The sequence below is a fragment of the Danio rerio genome, chromosome 20 (assembly GCF_052040795.2).
Source record: "Danio rerio strain M-AB ecotype USA chromosome 20, GRCz13ab, whole genome shotgun sequence".
Taxonomy (NCBI): Eukaryota; Metazoa; Chordata; class Actinopteri; order Cypriniformes; family Danionidae; genus Danio; species Danio rerio.
In genome coordinates this window covers 41,447,264-41,461,993 of record NC_141040.1, presented here as the reverse complement: position 1 = coordinate 41,461,993, position 14,730 = coordinate 41,447,264, and the positions used below count along the sequence as shown (strand labels likewise).

Below are 14,730 nucleotides of genomic sequence, written 5' to 3'. Positions count from 1 at the left end.
TTATAAATGACTTAAATTGGACAGGTTTATATATATATATATATAGGAAATAATAGCAAGTTAATATGTATGGGCTATAATACATCTTTATTTATAATGATATAATATATATAATTTTTTAATAATAATTTTTTTTATTATGTAATAAATGTTGAACACATCCGAGAAGTTTCGTGCGTGCTCCATGCCTGCGGTCTTGAGTATTGGAACTGAACTTTGGCTGATGATGATGATGACGTTCCATGAGGACACAAGATCCCTGAAGAACGCATATTGAGAAACAGCCATGGTTTGCCTAGATTGTGTGTGCTAGATTGTGTGTGTGCTTGAATTGTGCGTGGGTCTGCGGTTCTGCAGCTGGATTTATCTCAGATCTTCATGGCAAACTAATATCAATAACGTGTGCTGTGTTTCATTTGAAGATACACCAGCATATATTAACACCACTGCACTGCTGTAAATGTCTTTTCTCTCTGAAGTGTTTTGTATTCATATCTCATGGTTTGGATTAATCGTTTAAATTGTGAGGTGAAAATATTACCCTTTAATGTTGAGACTGTCATTAGGCATTATCAGGATGTTTTACGAAAGCCTTTCATAAGTTTCCAAACCGGCGAAAAAATAAACTTCAAACATTAACTTTACATGACATTGTGGGATCAATACACTTTTTACTTAGTAAAAATGATAGAGTTTTGTTAAAATTCAATGCTTGCACTTTGAATTATTTTCCCTTCTCTCAATTTCATGTAGACCTGCAAGTACACATTGCATTGATCATCATGATACATTTTGGTCTCTCTTGCTCAACAAGTCATGTCACATTTCCATGAATTTTAATTAACTCTTCCTCGAAACAATGACATCGATTTTAATGGAAATGTAGCTACTGATAACTAATTACAATAATCTGCCCTTGTAAAGACATCTCTTCATTCCCCACAACACAGAATCTTTGACCTAAAGCAATGTGTTTTAATTACACTGAAAATTAACTCACTTTGCTTGACACTTGACTTGGGTTAAATCAAATCTGCAGAAAAATGCAAAGGATTTGAAATTGATGGATGTTTAAGAGCTCAAATAAGAAACTTAATAAGTCAAATAATAATAATAATAATTAATAATATGAATTAAACCGTATAGGTGAATTGGGTAAGCTAAATTGTCTGTAGAGTATGTGTGTGAATAAGAGTGTATAAGTGTTTCCCAGCTATGGGTTGCAACTGGAAGGGCATCCGCTGCGTAAGACATATGCTGGATAAGTTGGTGGTGGTAATAAAGAGACTAAGCCGAAAAGAAAATGAATGAATGAATGAATGAAACCGTTTGATTTTATATTTGATTGGTGTCCATGCATCCTTCATTTTATTTTTACTGTCCACACCCTGCAAAGTCAGATTATACCATAATCATACTTCAGAACACAGTAATCCATGAAGTGGAACAAAACATCAAACTTACCTCCACTTGAATCGATTATGTCTGTTCCACAGAAGCCGGATCTAAATGCAATTCGGAAAGATTGATTAAACAGGCACACTAACCATTCTCCATCTGCTTTATTGGGATTTCACTCTAAGAGTAAATTAAACATATGGATTGACCTGAACGGTGTTCTTAAAATAGATCAAGAAAAGTTCAAGCGAATTGGTTATTTGTATCTTTGAGGACACATGCAGAAAAAAAAACACTAATAGGATGAGGATAATCCACAGAATAGGGTTTTCTAGCACTGTGCTACAGAAGCTGCTACTTACATTCATCATTTTGCAGTGTTTTGCTTAAGCCTGAAGCATACTTCAGTTTTTCATTCGAGCCTTGCTAAATAAAATCCATTTGATAGCTTAGCAAACAAAGGCAATGAACACATGCACACTCCTAAAATATGTAAGAATAAAATGCAATACATTGTTTTGGAATGCAGTGAATCAAAACTAAAATTTCCTGAGGAAAAAAAAAAGTACAAAACTTTTAATAAATGTACTTTACTAGTGACGTAAAGATACTGTTCACCTCAGGTTTAGCATGTATCTGCATCTACATAATGAATTAAAGGCAATTTAGACACGAATGCTGACCATGAAAAGACAATGAAATGCTAATCAAGATCTTTTAATTAAAAACATCAATTGCCAAAATTTAATCAAGCTGGGATATAATGATTTTGATTAGACACTACTTGAATAGGAAGGATTTGTTTACTTCAGGACTTTAAATTGAATTTGATTAAGCAGTTCATTTTTATTTCAAGAGATCACACTTTAATCAAGGTTGTCCAAATCCAGCAAATAATGAAATCGCAGTTGTGCTTGTAACGTTTATATATATAAGTTTTAGGAACAACAAATAATAACTTGACTTCTAGTTGATCATTTGGTATCAGAAGTGGCTTATATGAAAGGCAAAAGCCATTAGATTATGCTTATTTTACCAAAAAATAAAAAATAAATGATCATGCCTTGATTTTCAATTATCTAATTAGGACAGTAAGGTCTGACTTTGCTTAGACAAAAGTCTTGTCACTTAACAGAAATAATGTACAGTATAGAATATAAAGTTAGTGGAAAAATATTTAATATTGTGTATGACTCACATGAGCTTGGAGGACTGCATTCATACATCTCTGCAATGACTCAAATAGCTTATTAATAAAGGCATCTGTAATGGCAAAGAAAGTGTTCCTGCAGTACTCCCAGAGTTCATGAAAGTTATATAGATTCATCTTCAATGCCCCCTCCTTCATCTTACCCCAGTCTCAATAATGTTCATGTCTCGTGACTGAGCTGGCCAATCCTAGAGCACCTTGACCTTCTTTGCTTTCTGGAACTTTGATGTGAAAGCTAAAGTGAAAAGATGGAGCACTATTCTGCTGAAGAGTTTGCCCTCTCCTGTGGTTTGTAATATAAACGGCAGCATAAATGTCTTGTTACTTCAGGCTGTTGATGTTGCCATCCACACTGCAGATCTCTTGCATGCCCCCATACTGAGTGTAACCCCAAGCCATGATTTTTCCTTCATCAAACTTGACTGATTTCTCTGAGAATCTTGGGTGCATGTGGGTTCCAATAGGTTTTCTGCAGTATTTGTGAGATGATTGGGATGCAGTTCAATAGATGACTCACCAGAAAAAAAAAAAAAAAAAAAAAAAAAAAAAAAAACCTTCTGTCCCCTTTCCAAATGATCAACTAGAAGTCAAGTTGTTATTAGTTGTTGCTCTTACAACTGGGATCGATGACAAGACTTTTGTCAGGTAGCTCAGTGATGTATATATATATATATATATATATATATATATATATATATATATATATATATATATATATATATATATATATTATATTATATTTAATATATATATTAAATGGGCCCCATACTTGAATGGATAAATATGAATGAATTCAATGTAAAGGTTCTATGTGCTGAAATATTGCTATGGCTTTATGTAAATTGTATGCATTTCAATGTATATTTTGTGAGATTTTTTATTTAATTATTTGTGAGTCATAAACTGCTCAGTCAAGATGTGTTTACTATACTGCTTAGTTATTAAAAAATTCAAATAAAACAGATTTTTGGACCTAAGTCTGCAAATGCTTTATGATCTCAGAAACCAGAAATGGAAGATGCAAAACGAGTTTGATTTATTTGCAGGCTACGTTAACTTCCCTAAGAGGCTGCAGTGCAAATTCCAGTATTAAAGACTATAATCTGCTCATTCACAGATAAAGTTAACCTTATTATTCATAACGTTGCTGAATGAGTCATGCTGCAAAATATTTGAAAGTCAGATGTAAAGAATTTTTATGATGTTTTATCTCTGTTTCCCAGATTTCCTTTGCATTTATTTGTTACAAGGCAAAATGGAATGCAAATAACTGGCAATTATATCAAATATAATCAGTGCAAAAACTCTGTAAGGCTGTAAAAAGTGTAGTAGTTTTTTTAATCTTTATTAATATTGTGCATCAGTATATAACTGAAAAACAAGATGCTTAATTTTTAATAAATATTAATATTTGTAATCTATTTGACTACTGAAATGCAGGTCTTTTTGTACTGTATTTGCAAGCATAATCATAAAACACTGTCAGACTGGAATAACATTTTAGGTCCTGCTTATACATAATAGAAACTGTCCTTTATGAAATAGTAATGAAAGTGTACGAAAAGCCTCATTCTATATGAACACACTTTAAAGAACACGATTCCTGTTTTGTGTTTATCGCTATCTCAGAAGCTTTTTGTCTTCCTTTTGTGGAGAAAGCTTCTTGGTGCATGTAAAACTCTAACATTCTCTTTGCAATGTCACAGGATGAGCGTCAGATCGTTGTATGGCCATTGTGTTATGAGAAATAAGCAATAATGTACCCTTTTCCCCAACAAACCTCAGTGAAAGACTGAACAGAATAAATGAATAATTACTTTTTTGTTTTGCTTCATGCAGAGCTAAATTCTAGTCATGCTGACTTGTGGTGTTGATTAGACACAGCATGTAATTTGTTTGCTATTATTTGCTTCATATTGATCGCTAAACTAATATTCTGTAAAAAGTCTGTTTGCTAACTTAATTAACTGCATTAGTGGAGTTTAATTAGTGAGAAAAGCGAAAACAAATTTGCAAGTTCAGCATAACTGGGTGCACATAATTCTCTGCTAATTATTAGATTTTTGTTTTGTTTATTTATATAATGTTAGCACATTTTACTACAACAACAGAATGTCTGAAGGGCTTTATAAAATCACAATAAAATGAAAACAGCAAACATGGACAAAGAATTAAAAACTGAACAAAGTTCAATTGAACAGCCATCACAACAGCTTCTTGTTTGTCAATAATAACTAACACTTCCTTGATTCTAACCTTCAGAACACAAATTTGGAAATTGTATATTATAAAAAAAACAATTAAATTATGAAAATTGTGAAATTAAAGCAATAGTCTAGAGCCAGGGGCCTCATGTACAAAGACTTGCATTGAGTTACTAAAATGTTGCGTACACACAAAGCTGTAAGTGTGCGTACGCAGTAAAAAAATGAGATGTATGAAACGAATCCCATGCATATTCTCTTTGTACATCCGAATTAACATGAAACTAAGCGCACGTGCACGAGTGTAAAACCTCTCCCTGCCTCCTCCTCTGTATGAATATGGTAATGACTCTACTTTGGCAAAACCAATGGCGAAGCAATGGCAAAAGCAAGCAAAAAGAGAAACTTTAAACAGAATGAGAATTGGAGGTGCTCCTTTCGGAGGTAGACCTGAGAAAAACTGTATTATTTGCAAGTTTGTCCTCCAGAATTGATCACAAAAGAAAAAAATTGAGTGGGAGAGTTTAGTTGACGCGGTTAACACAGTGGTGCCTGAACATCTTACTGTGAGTGAATAAAAAGAAAAATGGTCTGATGAAAAGGTGTAAAATTTTGTAGTATCTATAGCAGCGTGAGTGGTGTAGCTTGTAAAGCGCATGACAACATATTTTGACACGTTTGATCATGAACTCGATTCGAATCCAGTATCTGATGAACTTAATCTTCGTTACCCCAGTACATAACCGATTTTGCCTACTCTTTATCACAGGGAAGACAAGTAGGAATCATTAATAAGTGTGTATTATGTTAAGCGCATTTGAGCATCATATTTTATTAGCACATTTATTAAATGTAAATGTTTCTGATTCACGTAGCCTATGCAAATTCATCTTCAGATGGCGACTTTATAGCAATGTGTGTGAAGTCGATCGTTCTGATTAGATTGGGAAAACCGGTGATTGCTGCAAATTGCGCTTTAATGTTTGGCTGGTCAACTGCATGGTATGGAAACCTTATATACCTGCTAGACATGTGGATGATCCCGTCCATACAGCTGCCATTGCACGGCTCAAAGATACTTTGTAGTGTGCAATTTAATATAATTACCTCTAGGAGTCGCCAATGGAAATAAAACAAACACACACAAGAAATGCACGTACGCCGGACATGAAGATGGCGTGGACCTGAGCACATTCTCACGTTCATTTCATCGTTAGTAAATCTAAACGTGAGTGTGAAACCTAGCATACACAAAGTTTTTGTGCGTACACAGCATTGATTAATGAGGTCCCAGGTCACCATATTAGGTCAGGGTGCACCTGTATAAATGCGCATGTGACAATGGAGGCTCACTCTAAACTCACACGGCGAGCATCCTAGGCTAATTCATTTAATGCTTTGGTTAACAAATTCTTTAAATACAACTCTCTTGAGCTCTAAAGGCGAAAAGTGCAAAAGAAATTTGCGGTTTTAGCAGAGACGCCACTGTCTGTTATTTTTACATTCTTTTTTCAAATGTTAACTTGCCGTGTGCACAGTCTTACAGTAGTCTACACTATAAATATTACTATAATTTATTATATTCATTATTATTAATATTAATAAAATTAAGCTAGAAAATTAACAAAACGCAGAACCCTTTTGAAATTTTGCTTTCATAGATTTTTACAAATGCCAACAAGACAATATCACAGAAAAAGACCCCACTCATGATAGCCTAACATAAATCTTTATTTTTACCTTTAAAATTATAATAAAAGTTATATAGCCTACTAAATTGCGTGTTATCCTTGGCAAAATTTAAGCAATTTTCACGGTAATAACTGATTTTTTTTTTTTAGTTAGATGGACAGACTCTGTTTTTCTTGCTTCACTAATGCCTTCAAATATAACCGAGTAATACATTTAGCTACTTGCAAATATGCAAACTTCACACAGAAACTGCAACTGACCCGGCGACCTTCTTGATGTGAAGCAACAGTGCTAACCACCGAGCCACCGTTTTGGCATCAATAAAGCCTAAACAAACAAACAATAATTATCAAAATAGCCTAGTTAAGCCTTTAAATGACACTTTAAGCTGAATAATAATATTTTGTTAAATAACAAGTAAATTATTATGTACTGTCATCATGACCAAGACAACACAAATTAAAACTTGTTATTTATTAAAATAAAAATAAAAAAATAATAATGTGTTGGAAAAAGTCTCTCTGTTATACAGCACTTAAGAAATACTTACTAAATTTTACGTCAACTGTACACATAATAAAGAGCATGTTATACACCATTGGTGTCTATATCCTCATGTAAACAACACTGGTTAAGTGTGTTTTTTGTACTCAGAATTCCGCCTGTTAATGAATATGGAGGCCAGGGCTTTGTGGTTGTTCTGATAAGGCCGATTCTCAATCAAGGAAAATAATTGGATGTCGCTCCATCACTGAGTGTCATAATTCCAGTTGACACATGTCTTTTGTTTGCACCTATGCTGTCACTTTGTACACATTTTATAGCTTGCATCTGAAAATTGTCTAAAGGCTGATGGCTTCTATCAATTTAAGACATGTCACAAGCACTTACAGTTGAAGTCAGAATTTGTAGCCCTCCTGTGAATTTGTTCTTTTTTTTCCCCAGATGATGATTAACAGAGCAAGGAATTTTTCACAGTATTTCAATATCTTCTGTAGAAAGTTTATTTGCTTTATTTTGGCTATGATAAAAGCAGTTTTACTTTTTAAAAACATTTTAAGGTCAACATTATAAGCCCCCTTAAAGCAATATATATTTTTAAATTGTTTGCAAAACAAACCATTGTTATACAATGACTTGCCCAATTAATCTAACTTGCCTAATTAACCTAGTTACGTCTTTAAATGTCACTTTAAGCTGAATATAGTGTCTTGAAAAATATCACTAGTTATTTAAACTGTTATGTTTAAATATGTGTTGATGAAAATCTTCTCTCTGATAAACAGAAATTGGGGGAAAATAGAGGGGGGCTAATACTTCAGGAGGACTAATAATTCTTAATTGATATTATTACTATTATTCTTATTAATTATTAATATAATATTTTAGCTTAAATAGATGATAGAACCCATAGAAGCTTCAGTTGTATCATGTGTTGTTATTATGAACTCTTATTATGTTAAAAAAAAAAAAAACAGAACTGCCCTTTTTGCATGCATTATTCTATTAAAGTCGGCAAGACACTCTCATTGTTACATGTTAATTAAAATCATAACATTTAATAAAAAATTACCTGTAAATTACAAAAGCAACAACATTGAAGCAACACTGAAGGCTAATACACAAACCTTTGAATATAACACAGTGACTAAAACGTTGCTTGGTTACATACTAATTAATCTCTTTTGCCATAGGAAACATAAATTTTACCTTCCTGTTTAGATCAGGGGTCCTCCACAGGGGGACCATGACAGTCCACCAGTTCATATTTTTTCTCCTATAAAAAAGTGACAATGAAATAATAATAATAATAATAATAATAATAATAATAATAATAATTGTTATTATTATTATTATTATTATTATTAGTAGTAGTAGTAGTAGTAGTAGTAGTAGTAGTAGTAGTAGTAGTAGCAGTAGTAGTAGTAGTAGTAGTAGTAGTAGTAATAGGTGTTATGATTTAATAAGGTGTCTAGGGAGAGAACATAACAGATGGAAATAAACAAGGAAAAACAATTTTATCATTTAATTGGTTTATTTCTCTATAAGGGAATGTGATAAGGCCAACAAAAATAGCATGTATGAACTTTGTTCAGTACAATTGAAAATAAATAGAAACAATCACAGAAATATAACCAAACCAAAAAATTTAAGGGCGGAAAAGGAATTGGAGTTGCGCCAAAGCAAAGAAATAAACATAACCAACAGGCCCATAAACTAAAACATAAGATCCTCGCTAAACTTACTAAAGAAAATAAAAACACTCACTCACTTAGTGTTTCTGAACACTTTAAATACCCACAGGCAAAACTTATTTCAGGTGACCTGTTAACCTATTCCCCTTTCCCCAAGAAGGAATGATAAACTTTTAAACCATATTGGATTTACAGATTTTTGTATTAGTTCATAGACAAAAAGCATCAAATCATAATACAAAACTGAAGCGAGCATACACAACACAAACCTAAACACACAGCACTGAACAAACAAGGCATGCCGGTCAAACTGAAGCTCCACGGAACGAAGCCTGATTGGTTCATGAGGAAAGGCCCTCATAAGGAGTGACAGGCTTGGGATCCAATCAATAATAGTATTTAGAAATAAGAATAATTAAAAAGCCAGCTTACTTCCAAATTATTTTTATTACATTTCTTAATTTCTTAATTGTTAGTTATTTGTTTCATGTCAAAAAAAAATCTGAAAAGAAAAACGATAATTACAAATACCTATTTTTATGTAATCTATTATGATGTATTTTTATTTTATTTTGTTTATATATATATATATATATATATATATATATATATATATATATATATATATATATATATATATATATATATATATATATATTACACACATTAATGCCAACTGGTCCAGCCGGGACTCAAGCCAGCGACCTTCTTGCTGTGAGGCGACAGTCCTAACCACTAAGTAACAATATATTACACTGAATTATAAATATGTTTCAATTTCGACAGGTGCTAATGAAGGAGAGCTGACGAGTTATGATTATCTTCGCTTCAGCTATGGGAATAATTTTAATTGAATGGCTATGTGACAATCAGATTAATGTAAGGTCATTGAAACATTAACATTGGTACATTTTTTGAACTGTATCAGAAATCATTTGGGTACATTAGAAAATGAGTTCAACTGCTCTCATTATACATATTGTAATTCCTACTGAGCAGTAGGAAAAATCTAATTCTGATCTCATAGTAAAGATATCATTTTTACAAAAAAATGAACCATTTATTCCTAAAGACATGAAAATATATGGGCATCATGATGGCGTAGTGGGTAGCACGATCGCCTCACAGCAAGAACGTAGCTGGTTCGAGCCTTGGCTGGGTCAGTTGGCATTTCTGTGTGGAGTTTGCATGTTCACATGGGTTTCCTCTGGGTGCTCCGGTTTCCCCCACAGTCCAAAGACATGCGCTGTAGGTGAATTGGGTAAGCTAAATTGTCCGTAGTATGTGTGTGAATGAGTTTGTATGGATGTTTCCCAGTGATGGACTGCGGCTGGAAGGGCATGTGTTGTGTAAAGCATATGCTGGATAAATTGGCGGCCCCTTTATTAATCTGACCCCAGATTATTAAAGGAACTAAGCCGGAAAGAAAATGAATGAATAAACATGCAAATGGTATGTTCTCAGATACCTCTTAAAAAAATCAATGATAATATTTTGGAAGTGAGAGAAAAATATTGGGTTTTAAGATCATTTTGCAGCAATCAAATGTTATACAGTATTTACCTGTAATGAGTATTAGACACATAGTTATTTTGATTTTAATCAACAAATACTAGACTGTCAACTTCTCCTACCCAGAAAAGACGTCCAGTGTGTAATTCCATTCCAAGGTATTTACGGCACAAAGAAATGCACTCCGAATTAAACACAGAGACCTGGTCAAACTTCCATAAGCTCCGCGCTTAAGACTCATACCTTTAATGCAAACTTTTACTCTCTCTTTATGTGTAATCAGGTGTTTTGCAACAAGTCTCTTGCTCAAGTATTAATATTATGGGTTTAATACTTCTGCAATCAATGTTTAACTCTACCACAGCTAAACAAGATCATAGATGGTTCATGTTTGATGTCCCTCTAAAGCTAATTCGGTGTACTAACGATTGTTTACTTTTTTTGCTAATACGTTTGCAACATATTAACATTTTAAGAAACTTTAAACATTTCTGTATCCGCTTACAGCCAGAATACCTATGCAAATCACCACACTATGGAATAAAGGATTAAAACGTGCCTCAGAGGAGTTAACTTCTTATTGGTCAACTCGGCTCCTGAAGGTGGGTGCAAAACCATCCTTATTAAAGCTTGTGCCTAGAGGCCACCTCTTGGACTAGAAGATCCAGAAGAACCCCAGGGGAACACCTAGAGAACTCCAGGGAGCAAGCGTGAACCCTGACAATATGGGTTAACTGCAAAGCTGAGACATTCCTATCACCGATAACTTTCTTTTCCTTCCATCGAGAGTCTGCTCAAGTTTAGTGTGCCATGAAAGTAAAAGTCAACACGACTACAGTTTTTGCTGCCTCAACTGAAAATCCAGACTTTACCCAAACTCCAAGCTTGGCAAGGACAAAGAACTGACCACCAGCTAGCCACATGCTCAACAGAGGGAGTTTTTTACATCACATAAGTGAACGCAAGTAACGCCTCCAGATTACCACTTAACTGGTGTAAAATAAATGTAACCCTAAAGAGACCATAGAAGGGTTAAGTTGATTATTTATGGTCCTACAAAATCCAAGGTTGTGCCCTCATTGCACTCTCTTAAACTCTCTTTTTTCTTCCTTTACTTTTTTCTACAACATTTATAAATGTGTTTGTGTTAGACTTTAGTCAACGAAGCTTCATTTTGTTTAAAGAAAGGTGACTGTGCATATTTAAGAATGTCCTAAACTTCGATCTTGTTACCCTGCTCAAACATAAATGGGTTTTTAATTTTTGATAGCGATAGTCGTAAATGAAGTCAACCGTTTGTTTAAACGATAGATGAATCATTAGTTTGTTTGGATTTAAAGAGTCGATTCTTTTGAAGTAGAGGTCTGCGGGACCCGACCAGATTTCTGCAGCGCGGGAATAAACTTCTGAATAAACTGCTGGAGCGGTCGGTTACTGGTGTATTTGGGGCGTTCTTACTGTATCGCTCCCGACTCCCGAGTGAGCGAGCACGCGTATGTATGTGTGTGAATGAGACAGCGTGATGCTGCGTTAAGCTTGTTTGTTGCTGTGTGTGTGTGCGTGTGCGCGAATGAGAGGTGTGTGTTTGCGCGCGCGAATGAGAGAGAGAGCTTTGTGCTGTCTGTCTGTGTGTGTGTGTGTGTGTGTGTGTGTGTGTGTGTGTGTGTGTGTGTGTGTGTGTGTGAGAATGAGAGACAGCGTGATGCCTATGTGTGTGTGTCACTTGCTTGGTGCTTGTGTGTGTGTGTGTGTGTGTGTGTTTATAGGCTGTCTGGACTCTATATAGACCTTTTTTTTGGAACGCAAAATTACCCATTATGCTTTGCGTGTATGCGCAAGGAGAATGCGAAGAACTTCCGGTCGGCAGCTGATGCGTGTAAACAGTCACATTTGGACAGCTTTGAAATGATGGTTTTAATCTATTTTACCTGCTTTTATCCTCTTTGAACTAATACTGTTGTCCATCAGCACCATCTCCTGGACTGATCATTTAAAGAAATGCGATCTAATAGGATGGAAAACAGCTGCTGTGAGGCATTTTCCCCTCGTTGTCAGACGGCATCTTCTGCAGTTTAAATGAAGCCTTGTCATCGTTAAAGTAAACATTTTCTCTTTATTTCAAACATATAACCAGCCCAAACAAATGTAATTCACCAAAATGTTTGACACACACACGTAGCCTGTATTGTGCCACTGACACACTGATTTAGTAACTGTGACAAAGTGAAAATATAGGCTAGTGTCATTTCGAAATGACAGAAGAACACAAACCGTGGTAAAAACAACACACAAAATAAAACACAAACGGCTAGCGATTAGAATGAACAGCAAATCAGCCAGCAGAGTATCAATAACAGACTTTTAATGGTCATTTTTGTAAATTGCACGACTTTCATACCTGTTCAGTTTCATGCCAGTTGGTTTCATGCCATGGTTTGCGCTCTCTCTCTCTCTCTGTGTGTGTGTGTGTGTGTGTGTTAAAGAGCCGCTGAGCTAACAGCTGACAGGCCGGGAACACACACTGTATTTCTGACGGCAGACACGTGAACTAGGAGAACGTTTTTCTCGTATTTCTGACGCGCTTGAACAGCATGTGACAGATTACAACAGCTTTAACAGACACATTTCTAAGTTGTGTGTCACAAAAACACTCTGTTATCCATTAAAAGCGTCATTCAAACCCATTTTTGGAGCGCAAATTACCAGTTGTACACGCTGTGAACGGAAGTTTTTAGCATTCTATCGGAAGACGCTGGTCGCTATGGCGCCCTCCATGCAGCAGCCATGAAAAAGGTCTATAGCTGGGTGTTTTTTGGTTTTGTTCTCCCACCCCCGCTCGTTAATGGGAACGGGTGCGGCAGGTAGAAAAAGGGGCGGGTCTGGCAGCGGGACAACAAATGGTTAATATAAGTGGGATTCAAAATTTTGTCCCGCGCAGATCTCTAATTTGAAGTCCTGTTCAAAATAATCTTCAATTCACTTTGAGCTATTTCACTACAGATAACAAGTGTTGTATTGCATGTAATAAACACACACCCTAATGAAACAATGATGAAAAGACCAAGTCAGGAGTTTTTATGTTTTGTAGTTTTTTATGAAGCCATCATCTTGCAAACAGAAGGTAAACAAGTGGTCATACGCACTGCACATATTTAAATGAGACCAATAATTTTTTTTCTCTGATTGCAAAAAGAAGCAACAAATGCATAAAGCCCCAGTTTGCAGATGTTTAAGAGCTTTAGAAATAATAATAATAATAATAATAATAATAATAATAAAACATCTTTATGACTATTATGACTGGTGGCTTGATTACGCAATCATCTGGGCTGCCATAAATATGTCAAAATAGAGCGGCAGATATTTTGTACGATTAACCTTTTTCAATAATTCTCTCTATACTTATAAATAAGTCATTGCAAGTTCCAAGAGGAAACATTTGTGGAGGAAAGCACTGGCCCGTGGCGATTTAGTCACCAAATGTCACTTAAAGCACCTGCAAGACATTTAAAATGCTTGAAATCTCCTCTGTGTGTTTTCATTCTCCTCCTCCTTCCTCTCACATGAGTCAGTTTGCATTCTCATCCACATCATCATCTTCCCTGCTTTGTTTCATCAAATCTGACACAAATACGGGCTGGTAAATAACATTGCTGAGCAGCTGGACAGCAATTTTATCAGGTCCTCTACATTTTTAGGTAACAAGCTCTCAAAAATAATCACTGTTAGGAAATATCTAAACAAAAATGATGGGAGAGAAATAGCAGACAGAGCTTATAGAATGAACCACTGTGGCATTGAAATCAGTAATTAATCTAATCTATGATAAAAATGAAATGTGTTGAAGCAGTGAAATCTTTAAATAATCTTCTAAAAAATTAAGAGACCATGTGATAATGATCAGTTTAGATTTATTGGACATGGTTTTGAGGAAAACCAGTTTTTAGTTAATAAGTTAAATAAGTTAAAACATTGATTATGTGTTGCCAAAAAATAAAAATCTCTCAAACGTGCAACCTTTTTTTCTTTATGTAAAAACAAAAAATTAAAAAGAAATTTAAAAGAAATGTTATCTGAAGTGTACGGAATCAAACAAAAACTACAGTATACTCAAAAACACAACTATTAACAGGAAATCCATAGAAACTGAAAGCTGTCAAGTGTCATATATCGTCTATTTTTCTAGAGCTGCGTGAAATGAATCAATGACAAACTCAATGGGTAGTTCATGTTTCCTTTCTATACAAATTTATGAGAGCATGAATACATCATTTCACTTTCAAAGCAGGTCTTTTGCCTCTAATTGATATCGCTTTAATAGCAACAAGAAGATTCCTAGGGACACAAATAATAAATTCAAAGGGCCTTGCCTGACGCTACACAAAAAGCCATTGGGATAAAGTCCATTTACGGTAATTTAATACATAATTATGATCATAAGCAGGCAGGAAATTACTTGTGATTAAGAAGCTTACCAGAACTGTATGAAACGCATCAACTGCTGTTTACTTGTGCCAGA

At 34.7% G+C, this 14,730-nt stretch overlaps 1 protein-coding gene across 49 annotated transcripts in view; it reads right to left on the bottom strand.

The window, feature by feature from the left end:
* gje1a (gap junction protein epsilon 1a) overlaps positions 1-14,730 on the bottom strand; it is a 372,471-nt gene that overhangs the window by 33,973 nt on the left and 323,768 nt on the right. For 18 of the 49 annotated variants that reach the window (XR_015517606.1, XR_015517607.1, XR_015517611.1 and 15 more), the window contains 2 exons: positions 8,215-8,281; positions 1,465-1,505 (listed from right to left, as the gene is read on the bottom strand). The exons of 13 other annotated variants lie outside the window; for them this stretch is intronic. The gene's annotated coding sequence lies outside the window, so the exon portion shown is untranslated. Of the gene's footprint in view, positions 1-1,000; positions 1,034-1,326; positions 1,389-1,464; positions 1,506-6,764; positions 6,832-8,214; positions 8,282-14,730 lie in introns of all 49 variants that reach the window. 18 more of the 49 variants (XR_015517609.1, XR_015517610.1, XM_087296746.1 and 15 more) reach the window with 3 other exon arrangements.